Raw genomic sequence first — 15,996 nt, forward strand, 5'->3', positions numbered from 1 at the left:
GTTAAGAGTGGCAGAGGCAAAGCCCGATACGTATTTAACTCACGTGCCTGCCTAAGCCCGGAAATCAATCGGTTCTCCCGAACGAATTCGACCAGCCGTCAGACGAACACTACCTGACGAAAATCAAAACCTTCTATCGAATCGTTAGCCGCAAAATGAAAACGTACTTTTTCTTCTTTTCCCGTGGGAGCTGGTCGAACGTGCGGTTCCCCTATCCGCGTATATTGTCTCCCGTTATATTTTCCTGTTTATTTAACCGGCAACCGCAAAAATTTTTAATTAATTTTTTTCATCGCAATTGCATCGCCCGTTGCTCGTTTTTCTTCTCTTTTAACTAGACGTAACAAGGGGAACTGGTATTTAACTTTCGCGACAGATTGTTAATTTCGCTTCGTTTGTACATACTTTAAAGGTCAGTGAAGTTTCTGTTTGAACGGGATACCTTGTTTCTTTGATTGCAATTTTTGTGTAACGTTTAACGTAGAATTTTTCTGTGCCACATAAAGTAGTGATAACTGGCAAAGGAAATTGTATTTTGTTGAAATGATTGTTGCAGCAATGTTCATTATTATTGATGTTTGTGAAATGAGAATGATATTATATTTCTATCCAATTAATAGAAACAATGTATTATACGTATTGTTCAATTATTATTCAAACAAATTTTCTTGTTGATTTATAATATCGAAATTAAATTGAAGCAGTAATAAGCAGGAACATGAAATTATTACATATTAATAATTAGGAGTTGCTCAGTACGATTGGTGACGCGAAATGAGAGTCGATTAAATATGGAAAGCTTTTAGTTATTCGTTTTAATATGTGCAGTTAAGTGGGAATTAAGCGTTGTTTTTCCTGAAAGCGAAGTGCAATTAATAAGTCGCTCGTGCAGCAACACGAGTTACCCACTTAATGTAATTAACTCGGTTGAAAAGTGAAAAATAACGCGAAATATGGAACGCATTAGTTATCATTTAATTAATATTTTGGTGAAAAATATTATTGAGAAGGAAATAAATGAAAATGACGATGAAAAAAATATATAAAATGCTAATGTAGGACAAAAATTGTATAAAAAATGTAGACAGATATTACCGAGAATTAACAGAAGGATGATTACATACGAATATAATTAACATATTGACTGCCATGTAGGTCATCTATACAAAATGTAATGCATTCGAATAATAATATAAGAAGGGGGAAATAAAATTTCAATATTATTATAAATTTTATTTGGGATGTAAATACTTAGCAAAATAATAATTAAAGTATTAAGAAAGAAAAATTAAAACTATACAATTACCAATTTACCGCCTAGAACACAATATAAAAGTTTCCTCGTGATACTGTTTACCAAGTTTACGAAGATCGGTTGCTATACGTTTGCGAGAAAAATGATGCTCGTAATCGGGATACCGGCTGCTTTTGAGGCGGTTCTTTCGCAATGCGATCCGTCAATACGACACGTCGGAAAAATATAACGATATTGCGTTTAACGTGTTCAGATATTGCGAGCTGATGTGCCCTGGTAATATTGACAAATACATCCTGTTACCATAATAGAATAATGGAGCTTGAGGTAACACGAGAACGATGTGTAAAAATGCTATTATCTGACGAGCGATAATAAAAGCTGTGAGGGTAATTCTACTTATTTAACATTTGATCTTGATTTATAAATTTTTTTATACTACTATATTATTTTAATAAAAATTTGATTTTGTAAAAATAACAAATTGAAAACTTGAAATTCCGAAGCTAGAAAATTAATTATCCTAATTGATATTAATTAGAGTTTCAATGTCTCGTGGTTATTAAGGTGTTAAATACATACCTATGATTTGTCATTAATAGCTTATAATTAAAATCCTTTCTTTTTTGCTTTTTTTCGAATTTAATATTTTAAGGATTTCACAATTTTTATTGCCTTCATCTAAAATTGATTTAGACCTTCAGTCTAACGTTCTAAGATTTTTGAAAGACATCGTAGCTTAGACAGAAATGTGCCATCAAAGAGGAATGAAAATATACATCTGTGCACATGGACGGGTCTCGCACAGCCGGGTCCAGGCATTAAAGTTAAGCCTGTATTTTATTGGATGTTCGTATAAATCAAAAGCTTCGGCTAGTCAAATATTGGAAGCTTTGCATACGCCAATACGAGCCGGTGATGTACAAAATGCGGATACCTGCCTATCCGTTCCCCTATACCTGATTGGACGGCTGCTTCTCATAAGCACAAACATGCGTCATTCATGCAAGCCTCGGCTATCTATCGGTGTTTATCGCGGCCGAATAAAAGCGTTCCTGTTTACTTTACGGATAATAATTAGTCGGGACCGGCTTATTTGTGAAGCAAATTACGGATTTTTAGCCCGGTTACCGGTGTTGCTTCCACCGGGAAACTTTACAAGCGACGTTAATATTTACTGTCCATGCAAATTTGTTCCGTTTGTATTGGTAAGCTGGAGAATCCGATACCTATGGAAATAATCAAATGTTGATGATGAAGTGAAGTACAGATAATCCATGTATAATGTGCTGCTACTTCAACAAAGTTGTAGTTGATTTAATACACAGTCAAAAATCTGGCATTATTCTTTTTTACTTTTGTTTTGGATGCAAATTTAAATATTAAAATGTTGATAAATATATGGGGAAAATTTTGTGAAAATTTGTCAAAGTTTATATCATGTTTTTTTTTTGCAGTAGAAAATCGTCTCAAATTTTTTAACATTCGAATTTAGTATTTAGTAAGTTTCTATTATTATTTAATCCCAATTAATTGTCAGTACGGACAGCCGTTCTTAAATTTACACTCACCTTAGTCCTCATTACACCTTTTGTAAATTAGCAATTCTTTTTCGTTAAATTCCACGCTCATAGCATAAACTTTTATTACATCCTAGAACGGTCCTGAAGAACAGAATAGTTCCAGTAGCTCTGTTGCTACATGCTTTGCGTAAAAGTGGTACAGGTAATGCAGACCGGCTCGTATACGAGTACGCACGGCTTAATTTCATTATTTCGAGCAATGCCTGAGACCACAATGGAGGTGCTAAAAAGAGAAAGGCCAGAGGGTGGATACTCGTTGTCCGGCAGAGGTAAGACTTGCAAAACCGAGGAGAAAGAGCAACGATGACATTTTCCTGCTTTTTCCCCTTGTTTTGTTAAGTGCGCCATACCTATGATACTACCTGGTACACAATTACCGAAGTAAAGGAAGCAAATGCGAAGGATAAAATGCGAAGGTGACGTTCTTTTGAAATGTCCACGGATTGCACGAAAGATTATTATCAAAAGGTGCGACCTTTCACCGTGATTAAAATCACTTGGAATATTATTTCAGAGCTGGAAAAAATTTCAAATTCACCGAATAACCGGATAGAAAATTCTGTCCGAGCTGAATTACGAGGATTTTATATTTAATTTTGACAGGTACATTAATATTTCACTTCATTACCGATGCTGCTCGAAACAGTACATAATTACGTTCATAAAATTGTAATTCAAATTAATTAAATTACCTCGTTATAAAATGATCCTCGGGAGCGTCGATTTACAATTGAAATATCGCCGCTTAATTTCACGAAAGAAACGAATTTTAATGTTATTCGTATCATTATGCAAGACACATTGGTCAGTAACAAAATGGAAACATAAATAAAACATTAAAGGAGACTTGGCTGATGAAAATGAAGAATGGAGAAGAATATCTATGGCAAATTTAACGAATTAAACGTGCTTGAAGGGAAAAAAAAGAAAAAGAGAAAGAAAGTTCTCTTGGTTTAAAATGGCCTCTGTTGGCGGTACACTCCTGTGGGAATCAACACACACACACACACACACCGGTGTACGGCTATACATTAAATTGCATCCTTGTTCACCAACAAAATGCCCAAACTGGCTGGCCGCCGACCGGAAGTTTTAACCGGAAGCAGCCAGATGAACGCTGTGCGCGTGACTTACTTCGAATCACGCCAAATTGACTTTCTACCTAGCTACGCCCTGGTCTGACGTATCTCTTCTGCAACGAGAATATCGCAAAGCCAGCGAGAAAGATTGCCCTGCTGAGAGGGACAGACAAAGTGTACCTTGTATCGTACCTGTACGTGACGAAACCACGGGGTTCCTTCTAATAATGGTACGTGGCTTCGGTTACTTTCTTATTTCCGGTGCTTCGGTAACGTTTTACAATTTATTTAATATTCATTAATATTCTCAAGTGACGATTTACGTTTAAGAAGAAAATTATTGAAAGAAATTTGATGTACACTAGTTTTTTTGCCCTTCGTATAATTACTCACGGTATTTAATTTGATGCGAGCCTGAGCGAAGCCTGTTTCTACTGCAAATTAATACGATGGAAAGGAGTTTTAAGGTAACGCATGTGCATACTAATTAACCCCTTCGCATGAGATGTTACGTGGGAAATAGCGAATAGAAGGCCCCCTCAAGACTTATTATAATTTCTGCGCTCGGTTAATTATATACACGTACAACTCGACGCTTGTAGCAGGGAGTATGGGGATATTAGCTCATTAATTCTTACCTAATGTTATTTTACGAAGCCAACATTATATTACGTTGTAATTCATTATAAAATTGTTGCTGTGAAAAATTCTGGACTGCCATCCTCTAACGCCTTAAATCGTATTCCCATTGTGATTAATTATTCATAAGTGACTAGAAACTTTACATTTTTTTTTTAGTGTGACCATTTTACATTTACATCTACTAACTTGTAACTTGTAAATTCACTGATATTATTATTAAAAGAGCTTGGAATACACTGTTGGATCATGAAGTAGAGAAGAAACTGGTCTAATCAGACACGTGTCACTTATTCAGATTCGATTCACGGTTACCAATGCATTCTGAAGCGAACCTATTAAAATCTAGTGACGTCCTTGAAGGATATTCCAACGCCGGAAGCATCGATGGACTTTTCTTTTTGGATGCTGCGCTCCTGGTCCCCGGCCAAGCGCAGCCTCTTAATAATACATTTCTGTTGAATTCCTGCCAAGCCGATAATTTCGAACGGGGCGATAGTTCAAAAAAGATGCTGCTGCCATGTCAAAAAAGGATCTCCTTCGAGGCGGCACGAAAACGTTGCACAGCTTAACCCGGGCCACTTTTCGCAACTCTCGTTGCACCGAATTGGATTTCCGACGTTCCCTCAAAAATCTCTCGGCTAACGAAAAAACTCGGGCCAGACGCATCGAATTGTTGACTTACACTACTTTCTGTATCAATATTACTGGCGGCAGACAAGTTACGCGATAGCAGTTCGGCAAACGACACGGTCGGTACGCCTTGTAATCGAAGTTTTCCGCGGAAAGAATTGAAATTCGAAGGGGAAAAAAAGGACAGGATTTCAAGTCTCATTTTAGCGAACGCGGTTGGAATTCAACGCGACTGTTGACGCAGTGTAGCCGGATCGAAAGAAACTTCGATGTGCATTTGCATCCGAGTATGCGTCATTACGTGCTCCTTCGGCTCTTTTACTGCGCTGTCCTATGCAACCGATGAAATATGTATTATCTAGCGTGCTTCGCGCATAATGCAAAGTATTTTAAGTATCGAAATAAGAACACTGGGATTGACGTGATTTTTTACGAGCCTCTTTAAGAGTCAGAGGAATTTTAAGAGACATTAGATTAAAAATTGCACGTGAATATGTATAAACTTGACAGAATCCTGGTACTTTCGTAGAGCAATTTTCCTGACAAAAAGAAAGAAAAGTGAAAAATCGGTAGCATGTTCGACGAGGAACAAGTATCCCCTGTCTCTGTCGTTACATGGAACGCGACCGGAATTCTGCTGGTCGGTAGCCGCAAAAGCGTCGACATCGTTGAGCGTCGGCCGATTTAGCGTCCTTCAGCGTGCGGTGTACACACGTGGCCGTTCCGCGTCTCCACTCCTCTTCGTTTACCCATACACGTGCGACGATTTTCATTTCGCGCGTTACGTGGAAGGGCCAGAACGCGTGGTTTCTGCGGCACCACGCGCCCCTCCTATATCATCGTTTAAAATAATATTGCGTCCAAAGGGGGCATTCGCCGCTCTCATATCCGCTGCGACAAATCACCCACGCCTAGCGCCTACCCGCGTGATATCGTCGCGTTAGAACCGGCCACGGAATCGTGGAGAACCGAAAGAAACGTGGAGAAAAAAAAGCGTTGGTATTGTTATTTATACCGGCGTGCTTATTGCTTGATTTGATTAATAATTCGCCTGGAGTTGCGGGGATGAAACGAATACGTTTTTGAGGTGAATAATAGTCGGGATCGGGGGTGAAGTCGAGGATGTCCACTTGAAAGATAAGGATATTCCATTTAGAATGTAGGTGGTAACGATTTTGAGGAAATTACGTTGATTATGAAACCTTCTGATATACTTGGGACAATAATTATTAATTAATAAAAATTCAACCTCGTCAAAAGTTTCAAAAAATAACAGATGAATTTTATTTAAAAAATGTCCAACCCTCAGGGCTTGAATTTTCATTGTTTGACGTTGAATGTAATATTCGATAATTGTGTAATTATAGAGAGTAATTAATTGAATATGCATATATCACAGTAACGAACGAAACGATCAAATACGATGCTAATTAAATTAACATTCTACTGAAACACGTGTAAATTTGTATTTTATGCTTTGTTCTTCGAGGCAAATAAAATGTAATACCTGGGATATGAACTACAATTACCTCGATCGTGCTAATAAAATCAACGTACGATAATTTCTGAATTGTCGGCTCGTTCGAATGAAATAAGTCGTTGGCCGTTGTTAAAGTCGACGTAACGGATGTGTATTAGGGGTAGAAGTCGATCGTTAAAGCAGCTATAAACGCCACGCAACGATATAATGTTAACGAAGCAATTTCGGTATCACCACGTTCCCTTTAATGATTGTATTACACCACTCGTTGCAGATAGAACATAAGTAGAAACAAATGGTCCCGACATTGTTCTCGGCGGACGCAAAACTTTTGTCCCCTGGCCAGACACGATCGTAATACTTGCCAACAATTTACCTTCTTACCTTTCTGACAATCGATTCCTTCCTTTTGTTTCATTCTGTTTAATCTTATATCTTTAATCAACCCTTTATACGCTTCTCTAACTTAGCTAGCTTTCCTTTCATTTCGTTTGCAATTTGTTATGTGATATTATAGAGGAACAATACTGTACTCCTTAGTTCAGATTTGCTATCTGCTGCACCTAATTAATAATACATTCGTTGCTCGTAAATTTTTGAAATTTTAAAATAAAATAAAAAATCCTAATAGTCCCATTTGGGTTTCTATTTTAACCCTTTTGTTATTGAGTGGTCACTGTATGTTAATAATTACAGTCACTGGAAAATTCTTTTACGATAAAAAACATAAGCCAGATGGCAAAAGTTGCATAGACTCGGCCCAGATAATCTATCTGTCGTGCAGATTCATTATCCAAAGTTTGTGAAACAGAATGGATAACAGTGACAGTGGTGGCAAAGCGGTCGTACCAAATGAACCGCGTGACAGTGATCCGAAGTGGTAAACGTCAAAACTAGTCAGACCGACACTCGGATCGTGCGACGTGTGACAAAGAACTGTCTTTGATGGATGTCGATTGCACGGAACGTTCGTCGGGAAAAGAGGTGGTGAAAAGTCGATCGATCCTCCGCCAACGCTTCGGTAACACTCGAACTAATTATTCGAACAAATTATCGACAGGATTAAAGCAATTACTCGTGGCGCCTGATTACCGGGTCTGAAATCGGAATTGCATCCAGCTATCGTTTCCCGACACCGTTCCCTTTCATTCATTCTTCTTTCATTGATATTCTGTTTATTTCCTTTTTTATCACATTTTTACCCTCTTTAAGTCTTTCAAACCTTCATATCATTTTGCAATCGTTGACTTCGATTCAATTTATAATATCTAAATAAAACAGTTCCAATATTTTAGGCAATATAAGAAGCGGTATAGTCCTCGCAGAAATATAGGAAAATGATGTTTTCCTACGTCAAAAGTCCTTTTCATGTTAACCCAAGTCTCAAGTTGTCTCCTTTCATTACGTAACTTAATTTTCCTCCCGATTCAGGTTCATTAATTTTCAACCAGAGATAGTATAGTGACCGATCTGGCTACACTGTGACCACGTATATACTTCATAGTTCGTGTCGTGCGACTTAGTCCCAACTGGACATTCATTCAGCATAAATGAAAGATGAATGGGTGGTGATATCGAGCACACGTCACGCGATACGAGCATTGCAACATTAGTCTCAGCCTGGACACGGTTAAGTAATTAAATATCTCCGATAATGATTACCTACGGGATGGATTCGATGCCGGTGAATCGCGAAATCGCGCTTCCGTTTGTCACCGTTAAATTGTCTGTGTTAGCTGTTAACGGAGCATTAACGTTAATGAGTATATTGTTAAAACTAGCATGCATTTCGATTAGCCGGCCAATCGAATTTGTTATCGTTAGAGAACGAAAACGCTCTCGACCGGATGTTTGCGGTTTTATTTGTCGCTTTGTTTTTTTCACGTAAACCTACCGTGGGTCGCTTTGGGAACCAGTCATCCGGTAAATCTTGAAATAATGACAAAAGTTACAAACTTCCTGTCCAATTCGCTTGCTATGATCGTGATAAACGTGGACGTTTCGTTTAATGAGAATAAACGATTTTGAAGGAAAAAAAAATCAAATGAACGATGTCAATTTTTCCTGCTCTAGCCACGTCGTTGCTGTGTTCCTATCACGAGTGAAATATTTCTGTTTCTGCTAATTAATTTGAACGACCTGTGCTGTAAAATATTCAGATTTATTTGATGAAAGTATCTATATCAATTTTATAGCTTCTATATTTTTTAGAACACAGTTAATTTGAGATTATGTTATTTTGAATAGTTTTGAAATGAAACATTATAGAGGTTATAAAGATTATACACTGTAAACTTGGAAATAAAAATAGTAAATTAATGTGAATAAAAAATTGCAAAATTTAATTTTCTCAAATAAGTAGATTGATGTGAATTAATGAATTAGATAGAAAGGATTCTCTGTTAAAGGTCATGGTGAAAGAAAGAAACGTAGTAAAAACAAGCCGCTTGTTTTTTGTTGCAGGGAATAACCAAGACGAGCTAGAAGATTGGTCAGAAGATTGGTTAACCAGAAGGAAGCTACATTTTATTTACGCGCAATTACATCCTGACTAATCGTCCGCCGTGTAGTACATTCGGGACCCTAATTTCTTTCTTCTCTTTTTTTTTTATTTGCTTTTTCGTACCACTCCGACAAACCCATATCCGAACAGTCTCCGCAAGTCAGCCATCGCATACGACTTTTTTGTTGTCTTTTTATTTTTGTTTTTTTTTCGTGAGTTTATGGTTCGACAGAGGGAGAAACCATTAGCTGCCCTCGGGCCTCCCATCTCGCGTGAAGTTAATCGAAAAGTATCGATCGTGGTTAAAGTGAAAAAAAAAAAATTCTTTTAATGGATTTATCGTGTCTGTGTGCCTGGAAATTAATAACAAACAAATGGACGTATAGGATTTCATATGGTGCCGTTGTTGCAGCGACACGGTGAGTACTTTGGTTATAAGCATGCAAAATATTAAATTACCAAAATATTAATTACAAAATTAAGCACTAGTAATTTAAGTTAGTAAATTCATAGACAGTATCGTGTTCATAAGAAATTATGAAAGTGAATATAAATAACCGGATATCCATACAAGGTTTGAATCACAGATGATCATGATTGAATATCGAAATCTAATGAAACATACCATCTGTCAAATGCATAAATGACACGGTACTTCGGTAACGTTAATAGATGCAACCTCCTTGCAGTCACGTCATTCGAAAATTAATTACAGTCGCTTGTGGGTTAGTAAAGAACAAGGACTGAATAATTAACTTAAACCATATCGTGGGCCGTGCTAATTATAGGCCCCTCCTTTTCTATTCGCCTGATTAGCATATTCGTTAATTATCGGGCCTATCGTAACACAGTGTGCACGTGTGTGTGTATATACTTGTAATAGAACTATGTCTTTCATAAGCTTGCGTGCGTGAATATTCGCGTGAACGTGCGTGTCACGGATCCGTAGCATGTATGTTGACGTACATACGTATGTGTATACGTGCTTGGCTGGCAAACTCCTCCAAAATGGAGTAAACTGCCGCATAAGTTTCCTCGTTTATGGATACGACTATTATACAACATTTCAGAGAATATTTTCTAGTTAACCGTACGATACTAGATAGTACAAAATGGAATACCGTTAATATATCATTTTCCTCTTTGAACTTATTGCTGGTAAATTAAGACTTCAGGGTAATAGAGTGAAAATAGTTATAGGAAAGTTTTTTTATGGAAATATTTGTTAAATATCTAGTTACCAATTAAGGAAAATTGATTGGAGAACGATAAAATTGTGACATCGTTCAGATAAAGTTGTAAACGCAGCAATGGAAGGCCAAGTTTACGCGTATATGAACGTTTATCGCGCCATGTTGAGCGGAACACGCAATCCCTGGGTTACACACCCTCTGTAGTGCATTCGCTAAGCGGAAATACTACTGAATTCCTGTAATCCCCTTTGGTCGTGCTCACAAGTACGAACTTTCGAACGTTCCAATCGTGGAATCGGTTTCGGTGCTACAGGTTGCGTTTCAAACGGTCCTGAAATCTATCGAACAACAAGATCGTGTCACCTCTCGAAATTCTTTCTAAGCAACATCATTTTTATCATGTATAAATATTCATAAATAATCTGAAAATTTCAAATGGATTCGTTGCATAATTTAAAAAAGAAAACATCCCTTATATTCAACGAATTGTCGTCAAATAAATTCTCAGGATCCCCCCAGAAATCGCATCTTCTTCGGCATAATTCATCGAGTTATTTGTCAGAGGAAAAAAGTAATAAGAAAAGTGCAATTACGTAATTATCGAAGCGGAGCAGGAGTCAGCGACGAAGTGGAAGAAAGAAAGATGTTTTTAACCGCGGCCAGACCGGAACAGTTAAAGAACGGAAGGAAAGAGGGAGAGTATCGTGTCGCGTCGTGCCTATGGCCAATAGTTTCACTCTGCCTTCACCGATAAATGAGCAATAATGGTGGCTGGTTGGGGTAATGGTTCCGTTTAACGCCTTCGGCTCGTTCGTTCGGGTATCGTTGCCTCGGGACTAACGGCAACCAGCCAGGAAAAAAAAGTATATCGGTTGCACTGTTCTATCGAACGAAAGCGGTAGCCCGTTATGTATAGGTTTTAACAGCGAATGAAAAGTTTCACTGGTGAAACTGCTTTCTTTTATTTCGTTAAATCAACGATAACTTCGACATAGACGCGTTTCTTGGTAAGGTTTCTGTTGGCCGACTTTCGTGCTGGCTACGTGTCCTCCTTGTACAACGGTTGCTTTCAGATCTGTTTAATTTGTTACTCTCTTTCCGGGGGATGAAAAAGATTTTTAGATAATTTATTAATAACGTAAAAATTTTATTATTTCTGAAAATGTTGAAAGATTGTGAAAGAAGAAAAGCTGAAGACTATTTTTAATATTAATTAAACTTACGGTCGTCAGTAAAGTTTTGTATCAGCTATTCGTGAAGTGGAATATAACAGAAGGATAAAACAATATTTTGCAGCAATTAAGAGGCCAAGTAAATAGTATTATTACTAACAACAATATTATTCCTTTCAATACGGTGACAATGCAATTCAAATAACTAGTCGTCGTGGAAACAGCACTAAATTCAACGTGAGCTGGAACAATGGTTCGACCACAGTGGCGCTCTACTCTCTGAATAAAGTTCTCAGTGCGAAACGAAATTGAAGGACTATTTATGGAATAACTGAACAGTTTAATTTGCCTGGGAAACTCGACTTCAAACACGATTTGTATTCATTAGGAACAAGTAGACGAATGTAGCCACGTCTGAAGCGAGAGTTGACAACGTAAAACAAGAAGTGGAAAAGGTCACCCAACAATGGATACACTGAAGGATTCCCAGATCTGGATTCGGTATTCCCAGTGTCCCGAAGTATCCCAGTTTTCGTTCTACCGTGAAATAAGTCTGGGACCCTCCGAGGCCACACAGTGGCTGACTATTTGCACTTAGCAACTAGTGGTGTGGTGCCTAGGCGCTTTTCAACTAAAATACTGTTGCCCGTTGAAACGCCTTTACCGTGCTAAGGCAATGCGCGTCATTTAAATTTTTAATCTTTTTTCGTGTAGATACGCCCGTTTAATCCTGTCCAATGTGTTTAGTAACTGTTGCATCGATATTCGTTGTTTTAAATTCATCTGATACTTTTATGTACAGATAGAGGTGGGATCAAGTTCAATATGTATTTATCAATCTACTTGTTGAATATTATTTATAAAATTGTAACTATTCTACACAATATTTGTAAAATAGATATTTACAAAATTTAAAGATGTAATTTGCAGTTTGAAGATTAGATGGAATCGTTTGATTTTTTTTGCTTTTTTTCAAAACATTTAAATATTTTCTACATGGCACTGATATTACATATGATTTGCTTGATCCCATAAGAACGAAAGGTATATTATCATTGGAATATTAACGACTGGATTTTATGGAGAATTTATGGGGAAAATAATGCGAGGGCAATTAAAGTTATCTATTTAACTAACGTTATTGACCATCGCATTGGTTACCACTAATTACGCAATATTCCCCTATCGAAGCATAATTAATTATGCTCCAAATGGTTCTAATGAAATTCTTCCGCAAATAAACGAATCTCGTGCGCACAACTGCGCATCGTATTAATCAATAATTATTGTGGAGAAAAACATGTTTGCCCGATATACTGACCAGCAAATACGCAATTATTATTCTGTTTTAATGATTATCAATTTCATTTATAAACACACAAAAAATGAGAAATCGCTTGCCACGAAATTGAAATGAGGGTGATCGCCTTGATTGAAAATTGTTAGTAGGGAAAACGAGGGTCGAAAATTTAATTTCCAATTTAATATTTCATAATTTCATTGAAATAACCAAAAGTGTGCAAAAGTTTAATCAAGCCCATGTGATTTTTTTCACCCCGTGCTGTTCAAGGATGAAAATGGTGCGCGCTCATTTTGCATAGCACCGAAATGCAGCAAGATGAATTTTGAGCAACGACATACGAATAAAAGGAGTAAAATGCGAGAAGGGTGGGATGGAGGGGGAGAACCGCAGACAGCACGGTCGTCTCTCTGTTTTCAAGATGAGCATCGTTGGTTGTAAATCATAGAACGCGATGGGTAGAGCGACCGCGTGCATAGAGCCGAGTGATGGGGTAGGGTGCAAGAAGAGGAATGTTCGCAAGGTGGGCGAGGGCAGAGGGCAGAGCAAGCAAGTCTGTTGGGAAATAAGGAGGCAAAGTTAAGCTCTCATACCCTACTCCATCTCGTCGTTCCTTGCCCTCGGCAAATAGCTATGTAACCCTACTATATTCCATCCCTATCGCGCTAACATTACATCCGTTCCGTTCAACGTGACGAAATCAACCCTCGTGTTGACGTAACCGCCATCGTTTATCCATTTCCCATACATCGTCAGATAGTTATAGTTTACTCCGTCTTGTTCTTCGACGTGCCTGCACGATAAACATTATAATTATTTTTTTAAATACGCCTCTACCACCCCGAGGATTAAATGGACTGTAAATTATGAATAGAAAATTTTTATAATTTGAAGATAAATTCTACCAAAAATAATTTAAATTTAAAAGCGCAGAGCAAGAGGATTTAGAGTCGACTTGTAAATTCAATCTTCTTCATTAAAATTTCTATTTGAATATATTACTTTCAAAGCCACAAACATTTTCTGCGCGGTATAATTAAAATCTCTATTTACGTTTGTCGCGAAAATACCCGAAACGAATATTATGAGAACCATAAACGTCCTGCGTACTTATACGTTAAGGATTTTATACAGGGAAACATAGATTCAAAAGCATTTAGAATGTGGATATTTCATAATACCTCGCACATGTGTTACGCAAACCTTATCCATCTTAACCTTGTGTGTACATATACGTATGTGTGTGTTAAACACCAACGTTCCAGATTTATCCGACTCATATCTGCTGTTCTGCGGAAACGTTTCGCAAAAAGAACACCTTCACCCTGTCGCAGCCATTAAAGCTGTGTACGTGCCTCTATTTCTTTGCCGACAATTCCCGAAAATTTCACCGTGCACGCGGGTCAGATGCTCGAGAAAAAAAGAAAAGGGAAAACATAATATTGTTCGAAGCACGAGATTTAGGGAAAGCACGATTCGGTTCTAAATTTAAAGGAAGCATTACTGCGGCACGGATGACATGTAAATAATATTTGGGATATTATATTGCTTTGTAGATTATAATTAAAGTCACGTATTGAGGTCGAATATCGTAATTAACCCTAGAAAAGGGAGGACTCGTACATAATAACTCATTTCTAATGCTTTCTATTTTGAATAATATTTTTACTAATATAAAAGCACTTGTTCAGTATTAATCTTGAAGGCATAAGTGAAAATAAATAACTTTTTGGAAACCTTTTATATGAGAAAAATATTATATTTTTAATATTTCCCAAGGTGTTGCCCCGCCTTTGGTTCTTTTAGGATTAATTACATGAGGGTTTGGGAAACCCATAGGGGTGATGCTTCCACCTTCATAGAAATTCATTATCTGTGTCATTAAAAATTCTTTTATTTTCCTAATTAAAATTGTTCATATTAGATACCCCTGAATTATGAAAATTAAAAATACTATCTAATGAAACTATCAAATGCCTCAGCGTCACAGTTATTGTGTTAATATGAATTTATAAATTCACGCAGGGATATCAGAAGAAAGGTATTACTCTGAATATAAGATTCAATGTGACACGATGCGTTTTGGATCTGCAATAAAAACCACGATATAACGTCTGGTTTCTATGTTTTATCGCGTATTTTTCGCGTCAGCATGAATACCGAAAATTCGGTGACAGCAAGCGCAGAAAACGTTTCATTCTTCGAAATCTTATTTAAAACGTAACGCGGTATACGGGGTGCGATTTTTCGCGTAATATCTCGTTCACAACAATTCGGCGTGCAGGAACGTGAATTTAATACGCGAAACCGGCTTCTAAATCTCGAAATTGCATCGTGAGAGACGTGGAGCGAGTACAGAGAACATTCAGTAGTGTTTGCCATCTAGGTGAATTGAATATTTGTAGATTAATTTCATTAGCTAATTGCTTTGAGTAGCTCAATTTTAGGGGGTGGAAGTCAGTTGCTCCTCCTATTAATAAATACTAGAATATTTTCGATAATTTCAGATAATTAATAAGATATAAATTAAAATTTTGTTAATCCTCCAATTATGGTCGAACTACTGACCAACCAGTTGACACCCCTTTATGATTGACCCTAATATTTAACAAAAGTACCTCACCATTTGAAACAAGACAACCAGTCCTCGTGTTCCAGTATCTGGTTGTTAGTGAAAATAACTTAGCGAGGTTTCTTATGAAAAGCAGTAGGAACAATGTCGCGTGAAACACGCAGCAGAGGTTCTAGCTAAGCAGACGTGAATGTACATGAACGTCCCCTATGCCACAGCATTTCTATCGCATGCAAGCCCTAAGCAACGCCAGAAGGGGAAAAGAGAATGTGTAAAACATTTCACAGACTTGAATTTCACAAACTGCTGTCAGCTCGATTCTGTCCACAGGCTTTGATTGTCATCGGGCTGCATGTCGAGTACATTGTGGGACAGGATAAACAGCCGCAGGCCAGTTGCTGTCGACCAAACGGAAACATTTGAGGGGGCTTTTGTAAAAAATTATACAACAGTCGATATTGTTTATTTTTGTGGAATTGATAGCAGTTTTTTATTAATTATTAACGCACTGATAATGATAGAGTCATCGGTACCAACCGTACCAATTAAATGTGCTTTGAAAAATAGTAGCAAAATTGAAAGGTTGA

The 15,996-nt window shown here is 37.4% G+C and overlaps 1 protein-coding gene and 1 long non-coding RNA gene across 6 annotated transcripts in view; one reads left to right on the forward strand and one right to left on the reverse strand.

Moving 5' to 3' along the window:
* The window catches only part of LOC114879585, a 40,040-nt gene extending 30,454 nt beyond the window's left edge, over positions 1-9,586 (forward strand). Inside the window, exon 3 of the long non-coding RNA XR_003789927.2 lies at positions 9,133-9,586. This is a non-coding gene — a long non-coding RNA (uncharacterized LOC114879585). The remainder of the gene's footprint in view (positions 1-9,132) is intronic.
* LOC114879544 (nucleolysin TIAR) overlaps positions 1-15,996 on the reverse strand; it is a 354,927-nt gene that overhangs the window by 237,192 nt on the left and 101,739 nt on the right. The gene's annotated exons all lie outside the window — the stretch shown is intronic.

The sequence above is a fragment of the Osmia bicornis genome, chromosome 4, assembly GCF_907164935.1.
Source record: "Osmia bicornis bicornis chromosome 4, iOsmBic2.1, whole genome shotgun sequence".
Classification (NCBI taxonomy): Eukaryota; Metazoa; Arthropoda; class Insecta; order Hymenoptera; family Megachilidae; genus Osmia; species Osmia bicornis.